Raw genomic sequence first — 8,593 nt, 5'->3', positions numbered from 1 at the left:
ACCCAAAGCACCATAAAAGCAGATGTGCAAGCATACCTCAAGTAGCAGTTTCAGACTACTTGCTCAAAACTTCCCAGTTGCTCGAGGCTCTAAGAATTCATAGTACTTAGTCTGAAAATTGTGCATGCAGATTAAAAAGTCTGAGAAATAAAAACTGTGTTTTCCTCTGTTAACAACGTTCAAGATAGATATTAACACCAGGTGAAAGTCATTCTTTTTGTTACACCAGCTGTATGCCTGGCGTGTAAACTGTGAGCGTCTTCGAAAGTGACACACCTTTCATGTTATTTTACATGTGCCTGAATTCTTAAGAGGCTTTATCAAGTGCTAGTACAGCTGAGTAACAGTTGTCTTTTGTTAACTGACAATCATACAGAACAAAAGTGCCAACAATCTCCCGTGTTGGCTGTACATAAGATTGGTCAAGCAGTGCTGTCTCTGAAAGGCCTGCAGCAAACGGGAATATATATCCATGTGATCATCTGTGCCAATAGCTGGGACAGAAGTGTTCCACCTATGCCACACTGGAGCTGATGAAGCAAAGAGGGTATCACATCAAAAGACATGCAGAGAGTATGAGGAAGAGCAGCAGCATGAGGGGTAGGACCAGGCAAGGAATGGAAGATTCAAATATCATTGCTGAATGAAGAGCAAATCTGAATATTCTGTTACTATTTTTAAAATACAAACACTTGTTGTCTTTGCTTGTTCATTTTACACACTGATGTTGTGAGCATTCTCTGAAGGAGGTATGATGCCTTTGAGGTGAGAAGAATCCCCTCCTAAGAAGGATTGCCTTTCCAGTCCCCTCTTTTCCTTGGGAATTCTTTGGCAAATCTATTTGCGTGTATTTCTGCTAAAGAAACAAGTTATATCCAGTGCTTCATAAATCAAAATAACCTATCTTACAGTTTTTCTCATCTGTAACACAACTGTTATTCCTGTGTTTATACAACTCCCGTATTTTGATCAAGCAAGAAATTATTAGTGGCCCAAATTTGCTACATGTTTTTGATCTCAAACAGGATTCAGCAAAATCACACAGTGGAGGGAGGGTGTATTGAACAAAATTCTGCATCTTTCAGTTTTGACAGAGGCTAATACAGATTTTTCTTCAATGATTGTTTGATAACTGCCTGTCACCTCATTAAAAAGGTAGCATTTAATTATTTTTAGTGATTAGTTTGTCAGTACATTTCTCAGTACAGCTAATGTTTCATGACAAAGTAACATGAGCAATTTACTGGCAAGTAAATTTAAGAGTAGCTATTTGATAATGATATCCAAATAGTACCTTTTTTCTTGAAATTTCAATACTGCCAGTTTTTAATGTATTCTGAATCTAAGTTTCTACAGTTCCTTTTATGTTTTCTATGACTTGTTCTCATTCTCTTACATGTGTTGGTAATCCTCAATCTGATAGTACTCAGATGTGAAGAAAACAACTTTAAAACAACTTTTAGATGGCAAAAACTGAATTGTAGAAATACAGGATGTTCTTGATGTTTAAACATAACCAGAAAACTCAAAATACCAACTACTAGATAAGCAGGATTTGAAGGTTTTTCCTGGTCTTACACTTAAGTTGTTTTTTTTTTTTGTGGGGAAGAGATAAGAAATAAATCAAAACAAAAAGAAGTAAATAAAAACAAATAGAACTCTTACTTTGCAGATTGGCTACCAAATCTTAGACTGACCCTACCAAGAAGGGATCTTCAACTCTTGATCTTGGAGATGATGCAATGCTGACTTCCCGCACAATGGGGAATAAAATTCTGGCGTAATAGGTTGCTTCTCACTCATAGTCAGACTGAAGAATTAAATAAGTACTTTCCTCATTGAAATTAGACACAACTGGAGGGGGGGGGGGGGAGGAAAAACAAGTCCATTCCTTTCCTAAAAAGGAGAAGTAAAACCAGCAGAAAAGAGATCTGGGAGCAAAGCTGAAGAAGAAGGAAGCATGTCTTCCTGCAGAGGAATAATGAATATTTTGAAGATAAAACAATACAACTGAGATAATAAATGCTCACAGAGTTAGTGAGCATGATAACAGAAATAATATCATCAGGAGAAAAAAAAAAGAGTCCATATTTTTCCATTAGATTTTTATTTTATTTTATACAGTCATGACATTGAAGGAATTTCAAGTCCCTTTATATCAAATGCTATTATTTCCCTATGAAGCCTGGCTATGGCTGTTTCTTTGCTAGTGTTGTTCACTGCTTCTGGCACAGTAGATGCAGCAACCTCAGTTTGTTACTTGATTTCACAGAGCTCTGGCTAGTCTATGGATGGGTAACGGCCCAGAGAGATTGAAGTGGTCTAATCCCTGGAGGTTAGTTATGTTGACTACAAGGCACAGCCTAAAATAAGGAACACTTAGGCCATCTTTAATGTATGTGATACCTTCTGCCCTTGCCTTCTCATCTTATGTTGAAGCTGATTTCATGTCATAGAAACTTGGCTAATAAATTCTGCAGAGGTAAATTGCAACATAGCCCAAAACTGAAGGTGAGATTCATCTTGCTTATCTTTATCCATCTAAAAATTTAGCTGTCTAGTCTATGCTGCTTATCTAGGCTCCCCTGCAGTCAATGGGACTAGATAGGCATCTCCAAGGGGTAATTCTTCCCTTTCTATGGTAGGTGTCTGAGAAAGGCATGATGAAACTCCTTTTGGAGATCCTGTCCCACACCTTTGTCTGTGGTGGGAATGTGGATACCTGAGGCTAGGCTAGGGGCATTATTCTCAGAGGACTATGCATTAATTGAACCTGTGCCCCCATACTGCTCGAGGTTGTTCAGAATTCTCTTGAGCTAAAGGGTTGTGAAGCCACTGAGGTGCTAAACACCCATCTTTCCTGGAAGTGTTGCAAGCAGTAAGTTATGTTTGTGCATGTGCAGCAATTAGAGTATATCCCCAGAGCAGAAGGTTTTCCATGCATACGTACAGAAACTGTCTTGCACATCTGCAAGACATGCACACAGTGATGGCAGATGGAGTGGGAAAAGATCCCAACTGGTCTTGCTGAAGCAACTCCTGAAGTTCATGGTCTGCTTCTGCTATACCTTTGCACTCATTGACAGCACAAGAGGTGTCAGAAAGCCACCTGGTGGAAGCTGCCACCCTGGCTTCATGGGGCAGAGGCTGAAGACCCTGTTGTACACATAACCATGTCAAATATGACTTCTGTAGGCATCATATAGAAGACTAGTCCATTTACACCCCAGTAGATGAAAACCAAACCACTCACCACTGTGAACTTGCAAACACAGAGGCTGTTTCTTTAATCTACACTGAGATAACATAGATTTCTAAGTGTAAATTGAGCTATCAAGGAGCTACTATGGTATGTGATGTATTTAAGTGACTGAAACCACACAGATATGTCAATATGTACAAGCTGAAAATCTGAATCTTAGTTTAAAATTAATTTTAAAGTCTTTAAATACATTATTTTACATTTTATTTCCATACTACCTGTTGCTGTATGCCTGTGGTACTGTTCTCGTTCTTAGGATATGCCACTTGTTTTTCATGGTTTCTTGCTGAGATAAGTCTTTTGTTCATTCTGGGAAACGATAAAACTGGGAAACTGTTAATCATGGGAAAATATTTTTAAATTCCCTGTTTATAAAAAAAAGAGGAAAAAATGCTTTTCATCAAAAGTAAATCCTATTACAGTAAATGGTCTTTTTAAATGCAATTATGACTGATATTATCTTAAATCCAAAGCTAATTTGGTCCAAACTGTCATCAAAGCTTCTTTAAATGAAAACTGTCCTCTCAATTAAAAACCAGGTTTTTTCAGATATTGTTTTTAGAAACATCAACCTTAAATTAAACAGTAGTATTTCAGTAGGGGAAAAAAAATATATTTTTTTTTTATTGCAAAGAATGAGAATTTATTTTTTTTTCCAATTCTGTGAGAAGGGTTATAAACCACTTGTAAATATTTGGGCACCTCAATATAGGAAAGACATCAAGGTGCTGGAGCATGCCCAAAGAAGGGCAACAAAGCCAGTAAAGGGCCTTTAGAACAAGACTTATGAGGAGCAGCTGAGGGAACTGGGGCTATTTAGTCTGAAGAAAAGGAGGCTGAGGGGAGACCTCATTGCCCTCTATACTACCTGAAAGGACATTGTAAAGAGGTAGGTGCTGGTCTCTTCTCTCAAGTAACTGGTGATAGAACAAGAGGAAATGGCCTCAAGCTGCACCAGGGGAGGTTTAGACTAGATGTTAGGAAGAACTTTTTCACTGAAAGGGTTGTCAGATGTTGGAACAGGCTGCCCAGGGAGGTGATTGAGTCACCATCCCTGGATGTGTTTAAGAGTCGTATAGATGTGGTGCTTGGGGATATGGCTTAGTGCTGGATTTGGTAGAATAGGGTTAATGACTGGACTCAATGATCTTGAAGGTCTCTTCCAGCCTAAGTGATTCTGTGATTCTGTGTAAACAATAGCAAAACTGTGGGAAACAGATTTAAAATCATCTAGCTGTGAAAAATGAAGTCGGCTTAGATAGGCTGAGGGAGGTGAATGAAAAGGTCAAAGAATGAGAATTGCAGCAGGACAGCTAAAAAAGCCCCATCCTGGCACTTAGGTTGAAAGAGGAAAACAATTTAATAATGAAAAATGGACTTGCTTTCTTTCCTGGAAGCCTGGAGTGAAACTGGCAATGGCTGTAATTTTGTCAGACAGCAATGCCTGACCTAAGGGACCTGGGAAAACCCCAGAAATGTTAAGGAGGTGAGGTGAAATTATTGCAGTCAGGCTGTCCAGACCAGGCATTATCACACAGTGGCTCTTTTGAAGCCTGGGAGGAAACCTTCGGGTGTGTGGGAAAGCCAGTGTATGTCATCTGGGGCTGGATGAGTGTTTGCAGTCTGGAGTAATGCTGTGGGATCGCAGCTGCGTGGGCTTTAGATGAATGAGCTCTCTGCAGCAGAAAACCACTAATCCTAAAACCATCAGAAACTGAGATTTCAACCAGATGCAGATCAGCAAGCAGATTCATGGAAGCACCGAGGTTTTGGTAAGATGGAAGGAGACCTGGTGAAGCACCTATTGCTTGAGGGGCTGAGAATGTGCATTCACAGGACCACAAACTAAATGCACAGCAACCCCCACTGTTTACGTGTGCTCTTCCCCCATGAAAGGGTCATACTGAGTAAGGGAGTCATCAGAAAATACCTTTTATGGTACTAGGGAAATAAGAGCCCATCAGTTTAATTTGTACTACAGTAATTGGTAGACTCCTGAATTAGTGACTTGGGATGGCCTCACTGCACACCCTTAGTTTAGGAGGACCAAGAGCTGGTAGTGCTTTATTCCCATGTGAGTTCAGGGCTCTTCTCTTGCTTTTACCCTAAACTGCTCTGAGGAGTATGCTACTTAGTGCTACATTATCAGGGCTATCTGGAGTACTGGTTTGTTGCTCTGCTAGTAAAATGCAAACCCTCCCCACCCCAGATGAAAACCCAGGAAACATGCATTCTATCTGTGGAAGGAGGTACCCTGAGTTTCCTTAAATTACAAAAGTGTTTGTGGGTGAGACGCCTGAAAGTAGGAAAGAAGTGGCTTCTCTCACACACATATAGATTCTTAAATCTCTGCAATACTTGAAAGTTTGAAACTTTGGCCTGATTCCCTAAGAACTGTAGTCATACCCCTGAGAGGAGAAGGATGTTGAGTCATAGTGAAGAAAGGAAAGAAAGGCTGAATGTTTTTCTATTACAATCATCCCAGAGGTCAGACACAACCAAGATGTACAGATGAACAACAAAAACACTGGTTAAATGATTCAAAAGGCTAAGTTTTCTGGCATTAGAAAAAAACATTTCCGGCATTCTGAAAGGAAATGTGGAAATGAATTGTTATTCCAGTGCATCTAACCATATTTACATTTTGGGCCTAATGCCTGAAGACAGATTATTTTTGAACTGTTTTGGTAGAAAATTTCTGGAGGACCTACACTTAAGCTCTCTCAAGGCTACTGTAAATATTCCAGGACCAGAATGGAGAACAATGAAACTGCAGTTGCTCTTGGAAATGTCTGACAGTGGCATAAAGGAGAGACAACGTGTGACTTTTTGCAGCATGGTAAAATGTATTTTTTAAAGTACCTAATTAAGCTACTCTTTAGCTTAAATAAATTCTTCATTGTCACCCAGCTTGCTACACAGGATGATTGTAAAAGTGAATGATGTGTTTGAAGAACTGGCTAAGATTGGAAAGCATAGCAACTTTAGGAAAGAACTGTACATTCAAATACTTGGGTAGGTTTTAATTTCACAGCATCAGATTCTTATAGTAACCTTGTACTGCTGTATTGATCACACAGTGACTTGCCAGGAAGACAGTTTAACTGTTCAACGTATTAACTCTACCATTACAGCTTCCTGAAAAGGGGATTTATTTTTCTGAGGTTGTACCTTTTCCCATTTGTCATGAGATGAAAAATTGATTCAGTGCCTGCTTCTGTTTAGAGCTGCACATTAAATGCCCCACAACAGAAGCTGTTCAGTTTCTGGGACTCGTTACTGAGTTGGAGGCTCAGTTGAGAAACTGGAGTGATTGTTTGTTTGTCGCTGTGGTGATCCAGTGAGAGGAGGGAGCTAATCTTCACCCATCTGCTGTGTCTATCTGGATTTCTCTCCTGTTCTCAAGCTACTGGCTAGTCAGCTCATTGTGTGCTTGGGTGTGACTGCAAGCTGTGATGAGTCATGGTTTATGTGCACAACTCATACCAAAAGGAAAATGCAATTTTAACTCTACTTTTGATTTTATCTCTAGCTTAGTTCTGTGAAAGTCACAAAAAGCCCCAAATTGCTACACACAGCAAAAGGTAACCCAGGGCAAATAAGACACAGAAAGAGGTCTCGCCATCAACATGCGAAAAAAAGAGAGAAATATACCTGCCATTCTCTGTACTGGGTCTGAGTCTGGTGGAGTTTCTTCTCAAAAACAGAGCATTAAATGATGCACAAAGTAGTGGTCATCTCTTCTCAGAGGAGGAAAGTTGCTGAAAACTGCAATATGACAATTGCAAAGTGTCTTTGGAAATCAGGAACTTATTATGGGAATGATGGTACTGATTATATGGTGTCATTCCCTGATAACTTGGTTCTTTGTTAATTTTTTGTCTTAAGAGGTGTTGCCCAGGACAGAATAGCCAGTTTCCTACTGTTCCTGCTTTCCCTCTCCCTTCTTTGGACAGCTGATGATCCAAATCTGTGGAGACTGGTTCTGCCAGCACTGGAGGAGACTTACAAACTTTTAAAGAAATCTTTTGGAGTTGAGTTTCTCACTGTGCAAGGTAGGAGCTTCTTGAAACCACTTTGAAATTATATCTCAGGAACACACTGTTTCTTTTCCTTTTTCCCTTCACAGAGTCACAGAAAGGTTGAAGTCAGGATATTTGAAGAAGGATATGAACTCTGGATATTATCTGGTCCAACCCCTGTGCTCAAGCATGGCCACCTAAAGCTGGTTGCTCAGGACCATGTCCAGATGGCTTTTTAATATCTGTAGGGATGGAGATTCCAAAAGATCTCTGGACAACCTGTGCGAGTGCTCAGTTACCCTCATAGTGAAAAAGTGTTTTCTGGTGTTCAGATGGAGTCTCCTGTTTTTCAGTTTGTGCCCATTTCCTTGGTCCTGTCACTAGGCACCACAGAAATGAGCCTGGCTCTGTCCTCTTTGCATCTTCCTTCAGCTATTTGTGCCCACTGATGAGATCCCCCGCTCAGTCTTCCCTCAACGGGGATGAAGTACTAAAGAAGGGCTGAAACAGAGCAAGCTGCCTAGTCAGGGACTAAGCTGACATAACTACTCAGCAAAAAATTCTGGTGCTCTTCTTGCTACTGTCAAATGATTACAACACTTTCTGAGACTTTTTTTTTTCTCAGTCAAATGTGTCAATGTTGCACTTCATGACAGTACGGGTCTTAGGTACTTGTTGGAGCCTGAGTTATGTTCCAGCTAGGGCTTACTTGGCCTGGGAGCTTTTCAAAACACACTGCAAAAACACCTAAAAAAGCCAGTGAAGACTTATTTAAACAGCCTGGGCCACACAGCAGCCTCCTGATACCTTATGCCTTGTGCCAGATTCAATATCCAACCTGAACAAACATATCTTAGGCTTGAGTGTACTCATGAAAAGCAGCCTGTGACTATGTAGGTGTCAGTTCTTACTGCATATTTTATATCTTTCCTAAAATGAGGCCCTATATCTTGTTTGCAAGCTCACATAGGGTCTTTAGTTCCCAGAAGAGACCAGCTGCATTAACAAGAGTTTGGAGGAGCGAGGAAGAAGGAAGGCAGAAGGAAGGAAGGGCTGCTGCTCTACCAGAAGGGTGGGTGAGAATCAAATTTGTCTGGGTACTTGTTTGCACACACACTTATTTCCTGATAAGGAGAGTTGCAAACATGACCTTGAAATCCCTGCAAGGTGTTTTCCATCTGCTGTTTAGCTTAGGAAATTAATTTTCTCTTACTGCTTCATGTGCCACTGTGATCTCTTTTCCCCTGTACAAAATCCTCACCTTTCTGTCTATCTAGCAAATTCTGGCTATATTGACTCAAAGACTATC

At 40.3% G+C, this 8,593-nt stretch overlaps 1 long non-coding RNA gene across 2 annotated transcripts; it reads right to left on the bottom strand.

Annotated features, from left to right (window-relative positions):
* Positions 1–2,153: 2,153 nt before the first annotated feature.
* LOC127379784 (uncharacterized) lies at positions 2,154–7,829 on the bottom strand. Of its 2 annotated transcripts, none has more exons than XR_007888357.1 (3): positions 6,917–7,829; positions 3,481–3,587; positions 2,154–3,156 (listed from the first exon to the last, which is right to left on the bottom strand). It is a non-coding gene; the product is annotated as an uncharacterized LOC127379784 (long non-coding RNA). The 2 variants fall into 2 exon arrangements; XR_007888358.1 differs by having other exon boundaries at positions 3,481–3,571.
* Between the last annotated feature and the right edge of the window lie 764 nt (positions 7,830–8,593).

The sequence above is a fragment of the Apus apus genome, chromosome 1, assembly GCF_020740795.1.
Source record: "Apus apus isolate bApuApu2 chromosome 1, bApuApu2.pri.cur, whole genome shotgun sequence".
NCBI lineage: Eukaryota > Metazoa > Chordata > Aves > Apodiformes > Apodidae > Apus > Apus apus.
This window is presented reverse-complemented; position numbering and strand designations above follow the sequence as displayed.